Source organism: Oryctolagus cuniculus, chromosome 12 (assembly GCF_964237555.1).
Source record: "Oryctolagus cuniculus chromosome 12, mOryCun1.1, whole genome shotgun sequence".
NCBI classification, from domain to species: Eukaryota; Metazoa; Chordata; class Mammalia; order Lagomorpha; family Leporidae; genus Oryctolagus; species Oryctolagus cuniculus.
Window position 1 is genome coordinate 109,671,898 of NC_091443.1, and position 12,100 is coordinate 109,683,997.

Genomic DNA, 12,100 nt, shown 5'->3' on the forward strand with positions numbered 1-12,100 from the left:
CTGGGGCCGGGCCCACCACCAAGGGATGCCGGCGGCGGTGTTGGAGAGAGCTCAGAAAATATGCACGGGGCTGGCGCTGTGGCGTAGTGGGTAAAGCCGCCGCCTGCAGTGCTGACATCCCATATGGTCGCCGGTTCAAGTCCCGGCTGCTCCACTTCTGATCCAGCTCTCTGCTATGGCCTGGGCAAGCAGTAGAAGATGGCCCAAGTCCTTGGGCCCCTGTACCCACGTGGGAGACCTGGAAGAAGCTCCTGGCTCCTGGCTTCTGATTGGCGCAGCTCCGGCCGTTGCGGTCATCTGGGGGAGTGAACCATCGGATGGAAGACCTCTCTCTCTACCTCTCTGTAACTCTGCCTTTCTAATACATAAATAAATACATCTTTTAAAAAAAAGAACGATAAGAAGCAGGAATAGGCACAAAGGTGCTTGGAAAACGAAATTACATCACAATTTTATTTTGCTGCAAACAAAATTTGAAATCTGCAGTTTTACCAAGATACATATTTTCTGTGAACTTTCTGAAGGCAACAGGTAGCCATGTGTGTCAGCCACAATTTTATTTTTTGAAATTCTTAATTATTTTTATTTCTGCTGGTTCACTCCCCAAATGCCTGCAAGAGCCAGGGCTGGGCCGGGAGCCGATAGAACTGCATCCAGGTCTCCCTCGTTGGCCCAAGGACTTGAGCCATCACCTGCTGCCTCCCAGGGTGCTCATTAGATGGAACGAGAGGCGGGGACAGGACTGGGGCCGAGGCCCCCGATGTGGGATGGGGTACGGGCTGCAGCCTCCTAAGTGGGACCCCGGATGCAGTGGCCTGCAGGTCCCTGCTCTGCTTCCTCAGCTCTGCCCCCCCACCCGTTGGAGGACTCCTGGGCCTGGGGTGTGTGCCGGGAAAGGGAGAAAGCAGGCGCCGGCTGAGCTGCCCGATGTTCCCGGGCCACCCTCCTTCCTCACGGTACACCAGCTGCTTCCCGCTGCGGGCCTGTGCATCCAGACCATGGAAGCCAATCCAAAGGCTCCATTCCCCGGAATAAGAGACTGGAGGTGGGGGCGGGGATCAGCAGGGTCCCCTCACAGACATCCAGCCCCCGCCCCCCGCTGGTTGTTCTGGATGGAGGGGCCGTCTGCGTCCTGGGTGAGGGGATGGGGTATGAGCATGGCCTTGGCCAGGGGCGTGGGGGGCCGCAGGCTGCGGACTGCACGGGTACCAGCTTGCCTGCACAGAGCGAGGCTCAGCCAAGATGCCGGCCGAGTGTCAGCGGCTGGCTCCTCAAGCCCCCTCCCCACCCCCGTGGACGCAAAATAAACAGAGCAGTTGTGAGTTTCATCCTCAGGTGAGGTGTGCCAGGCCTCTGAGCCGCGTTCTGCAAGACGGCTGAGAGCTGGTTGAGGCGTCCAGGCTGCTGCGCTGACACAGAGGAGGAGGTTCTTGTCCCGCTGTGGAAGGCAGCAAAGGGAAGTCACCGTCTCCATCTGGCCCTGCAGTCGGAATGTCTGCTCCGGCAGAAGCGGCGGGAGGACGTCCCAGGTTACCTGTGCAACGCATTCTGCTCTCCCTTCTCGCAGCGCTCGGCGTGTGGGCGCCTTCCGTCTGGCTCTTGTGAGCACCAGTGCACCCTGCATTCAGTGCCCTGGGAGACAGGCCTGGAAGCGGAAGTGCCACGTCGTGGGGTCATTCCACTGTCAAGTTTTTGAAGAAGCGCCAGGCTGTTTTCCATCGTGTGAGGCTGCTCCTGTGACAGGCTTGCGGCGCGGCGCCCTCCGAGTGAGCTCCCTTCTGTCTCAGCGCGGGTACCAGGCGGCCGCGCGGCGTGACTGTCTAGCTGCCTAGCTGCAAGGGAGTCTGAGCATTTTCCCATGGGTGTGCAACTTTGAAAGGCAGGGAGAGAGAGGGAGATGGAGACATATCCTCCACCTGCTGGTTCACTCCCCAGAGGCCCACAGTGGCCCAGACTGGGTGGCATCACCACTGCCTTCCAGGGTGCACGTAGCAGGAAGCTGGGTCAGAAGCAGAAGAGCCGGGACTTGAACCTGTGGCTAAGCCACATGGGAACCAGGTATGCTAATGCTAACGCTGGTCCAAATCTTAAATACCAGCATGGACGCTTTCAGGGGCCTCTTGAGACCCCGTGCCTGGGCACCTGCAGGACTTCCTGCCACTGTCCATGCCCTTGGAGAAGGCTGGGCTGCCCCTGGGTGGCAGGGGTGTCTCCAGGGCCGCCCCCTGGCTGCCAGCGCCTGCCCCTTTTCCTGCCCGGCTCCTCCCATTCTGGTGTCTCTCTCTTCTGGGGACGCACATTCTGACACAAGTGTCCTGTCCTGGGGCCGTGTCTCTGCGGCTGCTCGGTCTCCATCTGGTCCTGGGGAACAGCCGGCCGAGACAGGGCAGCTACAGAGCAGGATGTGGGGGTGTGGGAGGCTCAGTCCCCCACCCTGCTTCTGCCACCAGAAGTGGGGCGTTGTGCCCAGAGGCCCCTTCTCCCTCTGACGTGGGGGAATCGTGTGTGTGTGTGTGTGTGTGTGTGTGTAAGATTTATTTATTTGGCCGGCGCCGCCGCTCACTAGGCTAATCCTCCGCCTAGCGGCACTGGCACACCAGGTTCTAGTCCCGGTTGGGGCACCGGATTCTGTCCCAGTTGCCCCTCTTCCAGGCCAGCTCTCTGCTGTGGCCAGGGAGTGCAGTGGAGGATGGCCCAGGTGCTTGGGCCCTGCACCCCATGGGAGACCAGGAAAAGCACCTGGCTCCTGGCTCCTGCCATCGGATCAGCGCGGTGCGCCGGCCGCAGCGCGCCGGCCGCAGCGCGCCGGCCGCGGCGGCCATTGGAGGGTGAACCAACGGCAAAGGAAGACCTTTCTCTCTGTCTCTCTCTCTCTCACTGTCCACTCTGCCTGTCAAAAAAATAAAAAAAAAAAAGATTTATTTATTTATTTGAAAGGCAGAGTTAGAGACAGAGGGATAGGTCTTCCATCCATTGGTTCACTCCCCAAATGGCCGCAACAGCAAGAGCTGGGCCAATCCCAAGGCAGGAGCTGGGAGCTTCTTGCAGGTCTCCCGAGAAGGTGCAGGGCTTGGGCCATCTGCTGCTGCTTTCCCAGGCCATGGCAGAGAGCTGGATCGGAAGTGGAGCAGCCGGGACTCGAACCAGAGCCCACGTGGGATGTCGGCACTGCAGGCCGTGGCTTTACCATTATGCCACAGTGCTGGCCCCTCTTTTTTTTTTAAGATTTATTTATTTATTTATTTGAAAGAGAGGGTGATGAGGGGAGAGAGAGAGAGAGAGAGAGAGAGAGAGAGAGAGAGAGAGAATCAGGCCATTAACAGGGAACTGGATTGGAAGTGGGGCAGCTGGGAATCAAACCAGTGCCCGTATAGGATGTGCCCAGCTGCGCCGGGTGCCGGCCCCGGGAGTCACTTCCTGCCGGTGTGACCAGCTGCCTGGTCTCTGTGGACAATGACTGCTCGTGGGCACAACCCTGCATTTGCTTCCTCTGTCTGCAGTGACGTATCTGTCGCCTCTTCTTTCCTCATTTCCTGTGTGAGGTCATCACAGACGTGGCTTCTAGAGATCCATGCAGCCAGGCGCCCAGAGGAAACGTGAGGCAGGCACGGGCGCAGGGAGCTCGTGGCCACCCCGGGGCGCCCCCCGGCCAGCCCTCGTCCTTCTACCTCTCAGATGAATACGTACATACAGGGTGCAGGGAGCTGGTGGCCACCCCGGGGCGCCCCCCGACCAGCCCCTCATCCTTCTACCTCTCCGAAAAATACGTACATACAGGGCATAGGGAGCTCCCCAGAGGTGGTCTCCAACCAGAGTCCCTCACTTCCCCAAGTCTCCTCCAGGGCACGGGCACCAGCTTCACCCTGGCCTCTGCCAACGTGGACCTCAATCCTGAGCGCTCCTTGCTGAGAGCAAGCTGGCGTCTTCCGCTCCAGGGTCCTCGCCCGTGCCCTTCCACTCCCCGTCCGTGAGAAGACCTTGCACTCTGGCTGGCTGGGGAAGCAGGCAGTACAGCAGCTGGGAACCAGGGCTGCCGGGCTCAGCTCCTAGCCCTGCCAGGCTTTGCCACGTGGCCGGGGGGAAAAGTGGGTTCCAGGCTCCCGTCCACGGCCTGCCGAGCCTCTGACCACAGGGGCGCTTGCAAAAGTTCATCCAGAATGGGATCAAAAGTTTATTTGGGCACAAAAGTCTTGAAATCTGTGTATAGCTTTTGCACAATATGACGTCTCATAGATGTATGATTTTTTTTTAATGCAGCTAAATAAATTTACCTTTTAATTGCATTTCCCATAAAGTCTTTTTTGAAACACCCTCGTGTTCCCCATCCGGGCTGGTGTAGGTACTTGCTTGTAGCGCCCCCTCCTGGTGATAAGAGGAAATGCAGTGGAAAGGGCTTCCACCTTCCAACCCAGGACCCTGCAAGGTGCTCAGGGGGAGGGGTCCCCAGAGGAGGGAGGCTGATAGCTGGCCTTGAAGGGCTGGTGAAACCCGGCAAGTGAAAGGCCTCAGAGGCCTGCCCAGGACTGATCGTCTAAGACGAGGTTCGAGCGCAGAGGGCCTGGGTCTGATTCTTCCTCTTGGGTGTGGCTTCCAGAGCTGAGTCCTGTGCAGTGGTCTGGGGGATGGAGGCGTGGTGGGTGGGGCGGGGGAGAGGAGAGAGGAGACGCAGGCGCACACTCCCTGCCTCCCCTCCCGGCCCCTCCTGTGCACACACCCCCGGCCACTGACAGCCCCCTGTCTGCTGCATCACCGGCGTTCTCACTGTGCCCGGAATCACTCTCTTCCACACTTCCGGCATCCAGACACGGCCGGCTCCTCCTCTTCTGCTCTCCACTGCTGGGTCCTTCTCCTCCCCCGAAACCCTCAACGCTGCCAGGACCCGGGAGTCTCCTCCTCAGGTCTCTGCCCGCTCTGCCCTCACTCATCTCTCCCAGCTGCCACGTGAGAGACGTCCTGTGAGCCAAGACCTCTCCAGTCCACATTGCCAGCTTGGGCTGCATCCCCGGATTCCGTGGGACGTGGCCACGTGCCTCTGGCCACACTCGGGATCGCCATCTTCCCCCTGCCCCCTGCAGCAGCCAGCAAAGCAAAGCAGTCTCTTGTCCTGCGGCTGCCCCGTCTCAGGTAAGGGCGACCGCATTCTTCCAGGAGCTCAGGCCCCACACCTCCCAGTCCTCCTTGATTGCTCTTGTCCAGGGCCCGTCAGTCATCCTGTTGGCCCAGCCTCCCAAGTCTATCCAGAACAGGACAGCTTCTCCTGGCCACTGCGCTGCCACCCTGGCCCACACCAGCCCCACCATTTGCCTGCATGAATCTGTCTCTTGTCCCACTTTTTTATTTTAAAGACTGGTTTATTGGGGCCGGCGCTGTGGCACGGTAGGTTAATTCTCCACCTACGGCACTGGCATCCTGTGTGGGCGCTGGTTCTAGTCCCGGCTGCTCCTCTTCCCATCCAGCTCTCTGCTATGGCCTGGGAAGGCAGTGGAAGATGGCCCAAGTCATTGGGCCCTGCACCTACATAGGAGACCAGGAAGAAGCTCCTGACTCCTGGCTTTGGATTGGCACAGCTCCGGCCATTGTGGCCATTTGAGGAGTGAACCAGCAGATGGAAGACCTTTCTCTCTGTCTCTCTCTCACTGTCTGTAACTCTACCGCTCAAATAAATAAATAAATACTTTTTTAAAAAAAGATTGGTTTATTTATTTGAAAGGCAGATTTAGAGAGAGGTCTTCCATCTACTGGTTCACTCCCCAAATGGCCACAACAGTTGGAGCCAGGCTGATCTGAAGCCGGGAGCCAGGAGCTTCTTCCGGTCTCCCATGTGGGTGCACGGGCCCATCCACTGCTTTCCCAGGCTTGTTTACAGGGATTGGAAGTGGAGCAGCCATATGGGATGCCGGTGGGGTCACAGGCAGTGGTTTTACCACCTATGCCACAGCACCCACCCTCTTACTGTTGAGTTTAAGAACTCGTTGTATGCTTTGGATAATAGTCCTTTATCGGATATGCCTTTTGTAAATATCTCCTCCTCATCTCTGATGGGTTCTTTTTTATGTACTATGTGAGACCTGAGCCTGTTACGCACCCATGGGAAGGCAGGAGACCCGGCAGGAGGGCTCACCTCCTGAGGGAGCAGGTGAGACGGCTGAGGAGAAAGGGGCAGGACCCGGGCCAGGTGACAGGAAGCTGATGTCATCCCGCTGCTGGCCTCGGGTTTTTCCTATGAAGCGGAAGCCGCATTGCCTGCCAGGTGGGGAGATGTGTGAGTGTGTGGAGCCCGGCTCTGAGGACCCGGCCACTGCTTTCCCAGGACCAGGCGCGCGGGTGTTGGTTTTTCTTTGAAGTTTGTGCTTATGTATGTGAGAGGCAGAGACGAGAGCGCTCTCATCCTCGGCTCACTCCCTAAAGGCAACAGGCCAGGGGTGCACCCACTGAAGCCAGGAGCTGGGAACTCCATCCAGGTCTCCCACGTGGGTGGCGGGGACCCAGGGACTTGAGCCGCCCCTGCTGGCTCGCAGGGTGCGCATCAGCAGGAATCTGGAGTCAGGAACAGAGCCGGCGCTTGCATCCAGGCGCTCTGGTAGGGGATGCAGGTGTCCTGGGCGGTGGGCTCACTGCTAGGCCACGTGCCCGCCCTGGAACCTAGGCTGTGCCCTGCAAAGCCGCCGGACCCCAGCCCCCTCCTGAGAGTCGTAGTTCGGAGGTTCGCTAGGGGGCGCCCGTGGGCTCGATGCGGAGGAAGACAAAGGCCTGGACCGGTGGAGGGAGGGAGCCGCTGGGCCCGGGGGACGCTCTCTCCGAAGGCTTTGGCCAACTGCGCCCTGCGCCCTGAGGCTGGGACGCCTCCAGAATCTGTCGGGGGACAGAGCTGGCCTCGCGCACCCAAGCGCAATCAGCATCGCGTGGGGGGGTGGGGGTCTCCCGGGAAAGGGGCTTCGGGTCGCTTCCCACAGCCCCAGCCGGTGCTAGTCCTGCGGTCAGCCTCACGGGGCCTCCCTCGGGCTCACGGGGCTCTGGGGGCACCTGGGCATGGGCATTTGGGGTTCCGCCTGTAATTCGGCCTCAGACTCGCCAACGCGACATCCGGGGAGTCTCTCGTCGCTCTCGGCCTCAGTTTACCCATCTGAGGGCCCGTGAGATGCATGAAGCCGCGGGTGGCAAGGAGCCCCTCATTCTTGGGGCCAGAACCTGTACCCCTCCCCCCAGCCCTCTCCCCTGTCCGGCCAGGGGTCACCGCCACGGCTCACGTTGGAGTGAAGCCGGAACAAGTGTCCTAGGGCGCTCTCGGCCGCTCCAGCCCTCCCCGAGTGGACCGTTCAGTCACTAATGGTGTCTGGTTGACAAGGAGGCATCGCGGGTATCCAGGGACCAGGTGCCTGGAGGCGCTGCGGGCGGAGTACTGCTTCTCTTTTTTTTTTTTTTTTTTTTTTTTTTTTTTATTTATTTTATTTATTTATTTATTTATTTTGATTTTTGATAGGCAGAGTGGACAGTGAGAGAGAGAGACAGAGAGAGAAAGGTCTTCCTTTGCCGTTGGTTCACCCTCCAATGGCCGCCGCTGCAGCCGGCGCACTGCGCTGATCCGATGGCAGGAGCCAGGAGCCAGGTGCTTTTCCTGGTCTCCCATGGGGTGCAGGGCCCAAGCACCTGGGCCATCCTCCACTGCACTCCCTGGCCATAGCAGAGAGCTGGCCTGGAAGAGGGGCAACCGGGACAGAATCCGGCGCCCCGACCGGGACTAGAACCCGGTGTGCCGGCGCCGCAAGGTGGAGGATTAGCCTATTGAGCCACGGCGCCGGCTCCTGCTTCTCTTAGTAGAAGCTGTTGGCAGCTTCAGGGACTTTTAAAAAATTAATTTATTTATTTGGGAGGTAGAGTTACAGACAGATGGAGAGACAGAGAGAAAGGTCTTTCATCTGCTGGTTCATGCCCCTAATGGCTTCAACGGCTGGAGCTGAGCTGATCCGAAGCCAGGAGCTGCTTCTGGGTCTCCCACGCGAGTGCAGGGGCTCAGGCACTTGGGCCGTCTCCCCCGGGGCTGTCAGCTGAGAATTCCATCAGAGGAGGAGCAGCCGGGACTCAGACCAGCACCCGTATGGGATGCTGGCGCTGCAGGTGGAGGCTTAGCCTACTATGCCACAGGGCAGGCCCCTGTTTTGGTTTTGTTTCAGGATTTTTATTTTTATTTATTTGAAAGACACTGGCAGAAAGAGAAGGAGGAAGGTGAAGGGGGAGAGAGAGATGGATTGTCCGTTCACTGGTTCACTCCCCAAATGGCCCACAATGGCTGGGCTGGGCCAGGCTGAAGCCTGGAGCCCGGAGCCCCACCCGGGTCTCCCATGCAGGTGGCAGGGACCTCAGTGCTTGAGCTACCACCCGCTTTCCCAGGCCACAGCAGAGAGCTGGATCAGAAGAGGAACAGCTGGGACTCGAACTGGTGCCCATATGGGATGCTGGCACCGCAGGTGGAGGCTTAGCCTACTACACCACAATGCTGGCCCCAACTTCAGGGACTTTTGAAGAGGCCAGGGTGCAAGGTAAAACTCACTTAGAAGTCTACTTTGCTCTGGGAGGGAGCAAGCAAACCCTTGTACTCCCTCACACTCTGTGCACCCCTCCTCCGCCCCCAGGTTCGCATTACTCGTGCTGGGGTGGGCCTGCAGATGGTCTGTGCTTTGTCGTCCTGAGAAGACACGGCCTTGGTCTCTCAGCTGACGACTCACGGCCAGGCAGGATCCGGCACTGCCACCTGCGTTTCTGGAGCAGGGCAGGCGTGAAGAGGAAGCCAAACCCAAGAGGGCTGAGCCGGGTGCTTGGGAGGTGGCAAGACCTCCAGACGCAATCGAGTCCACCCACTCCCATGTTACAGAAAGTTAAAATAAGGCGAGGGAGAGACAGATGCGAGTTACAAAGCCACACAGCCCCCCGGCGTGTACAAAGTGAGGGTTCCTGCCACGGAAGAGAAGGGTGCTCTCGGAAGATGGCCTTGCCTCTGAATGACGGACAAGACACAGTCATCTTTAAGGCGGTCAGCATGGCACCGGGCAGCACTGGGAAGGGACCGAGGGACCACACACAGACCGGAAGGGCTGGGAAGTTTCTGGAAGATGCATGGAGTGCAGACTCCTGCGTGCCAGAGTGAGGGGACCGTAGAAATCCTCCTCCCCAAGACTTGCCTGTGTAAGGGGCGGGGTGGGGGGTGATGCATCCTGAAATCTAACCCCCGCAGCGACAAAAGCCGGTGTGAGCCCCGCAGCCTAGCGAGGACAGAGTCGGAGACCACGGGAGGATGGACGTCTGGGGGCGGGGGGGCCTTCCTAGCTCTGGGCCCTTCTCCAGGTGGCTGGAACCTGCCCTTTGACCCAGCAGCTGGGAACCGCAAAGGCGCCTTGAGGCCGTTCTGGAGCCAAAGGGAATCAGCCACAGTGTGCAAAGGCGGGCAGAGGCGCCAGGAGTCCACTGCCAGTCTTCAGCCTGGCTGGGGTGCGACCACACAGAGAGCAGCTCAGAGCTGCGCTGGGCCAGGCAGGGTTCTCTGGCTTACCTGCGGGCAGCGGTGGAAGGTGAATGTATTTACTTGTCTAAAAGGCAGAGTTACAGAGAGAGAGAGAGAGAGAGAGAGCAAATGAGCTTCCATCTGCTGCTTCACCCTCCCGGGTAGCCGCAGACTCTGGGGTTGGAGTTTGTGCCCATGTGGGATGTTGGTATCACAGGTGGTGGCTTTATCTGCTGTGCTACAAAGCTGGCCCCAAACTGCAGTTTAAAAAAAAAAAAGATTTATGTACTTATTTGATAGGCAGAATTACAGATAGAGAGGGAGAGACACAGAGAGAGGTCTTCCACCTACTGGTCCATTCCTGATAGCCACAACAGCTAGAGCTGGGCTGATCTGAAGCCAGGAGCCAGGAACTTCTGGGTCTCCCATGTGGGTGCAGGAGCCCAAGCACTTGGACCATCTTCTACTGCTTTCCCAGGCCACAGCAGGAAGCTGGACTGGAAGAGGAGCAGCCAGGACTCAAACAGGTGCCCACATGGGATGCTGGTGCAGCAGGCAGAGGCTTAGCCTACAGCGCCAGCCCCAACAATGCGATTGTTAAATGAACAAAAACTCCAGCTGTTTTACAAAAGAAGATATACACATGGGCAGTAAGTAGATGGAAAAAGTGCTTAAAGCCGTTACGATGGCCGGCGCCGCGGCTCACTAGGCTGGTCCTCCGCCTGCGGCGCCAGCACACCGGGTTCTGGTCCCGGTCGGGGCTCCAGGTTCTGTCCCGGTTGCCCCTCTTCCGGTCCAGCTCTCTGCTGTAGCCCGGGAGTGCAGTGGAGGATGGCCCAGGTCCTTGGGCCCTGCACCTGCGTGGGAGGCAGGGAGAGGCACCTGGCTCCTGGCTTCGGATCAGCGAGGTGCACTGGCCTCAGTGCACCGGCCGCAGTGGCCATTGCAGGGTGAACTAACGGAAAGGGAGGACCTTTCTTTCTGTCTATCTTACTGTCCACTCTGCCTGTCAAAAATAAATAAATAAATAAATAAAGCCATTATGCTTCAGGAAATGCAGATTAAACCAACAGTGAGGATAAGTACACAGCAGGCAGACAGAACGGCTGAAATGAAAAAGCCAACACCAAGTGTTGGAGAAGGACTCTCCACCGCCTGCGTGAGTGTAAAGTGACACAGTGACTTGGACAATCAGCAGCCTCTTAGAAAGTTACACGCGCATGCACACTGTGGCCCTGCAGCTCCACGCCTAGAGAAATAAAAACACATGTCTACAAGGGGCCTGCGATACTGGCGTCCTGTATCAGAAAATCAGTTCGAGTCCTGGCTGCGCTGGTTCCAATCCAGCTCCAGGCTAACTCACCTGGAAGGCAGCTGAGATGGCAAAGAACTTGGGCCCCTGCACCCACATGGGAGACCCTGAGGAAGCTCCTGGCTCCTGGCTTTGGATCGGCGCAGCTCCAGCTGTTGTGGCCATCTGGGGAGTGAACCTGCAAATAGAAGATCTCTCTCTCTCTCTCTCTCTCTCTCTCTCTCTGTCTCCCCCCCCCCCTTGTTCTCTCTATCACATTGCCTTTCAAATAAATAACAAATCTTTATAAACACATGCACACACATGCATCAACCAAAAGCCTTGCGTAAGAACATGCATGGGAACTTAATTCACTTAGTCCCTAAGGGGAACAACCAGATGCTCATTGAGAGAAGGACGTGCATACAATGAAATACCTGTAAGTCAACACAGACGTCTCAAACTATGGCCCTGATTGGAAGACACCACACACATAGAGGCCCGTTCTGTTACAAATGAGTCCATTTACATGAAGTCCTAGCACAGGCAAAGCTAGCATGTGAGGGTGCTCCAAAGAGGGCGTGGAAGAATGGAATGAAGAGATATAGTTGAGGTGGGTACCTGGCCTAGCAGTCAGTTGCTGGCGTCTGAGTCCCCGGGTTTCATAACCAGCTCTTTCTCCTGACGCCAGCTTCCTGCCCATGCACACCCTGGGAGGCAGTGCGTGATGGCTCAAGGAATTGTGTCCAGCCACCCACGTGGGGGACCTGGCGGGAGCTCCTCACTCCCAGCTTCAGCCTCGACCCAGCCCTGACCATTGCAGGCATCTGGGGAGTGAACCAGTCAGAGAGCCATTTATCTTTCGGCCTCTCAGATAAATAAATACAATTTTCATAGGAAAAAAACCCTCAACTCTTAAAACAAAAAAGGTAAGCTTATTTGGTGCAAAAGAAACGAAATCCTTGCAGTTTGTATAGCATGCATTTCCTTTAAGCTTTTTGAAGGCCCCTCTGTGTATGGATAAATTTATCTTCCAATTCCATGTTGCATGAACTCTGTGAAGTGCCTTTGTGTAGTGACAGAAATTAGAGCAGTGGCTGCGCTGGAGAGAGGGGGCTTCTGTGTCCTGCATAGCTGGCTGAAGAGTCTCCGAGGAGCTGTAATTGCACCACACGTAGTTTGCATTGGAATTAAAAATATGAAGACAGGGGCCGGCGCCGTGGCTCACTAGGCTAATCCTTCGCCTTGCGGCGCCAGCACACCAGGTTCTAGTCCCGGTCGGGGCGCCGGATTCTGTCCCGGTTGCCCCTCTT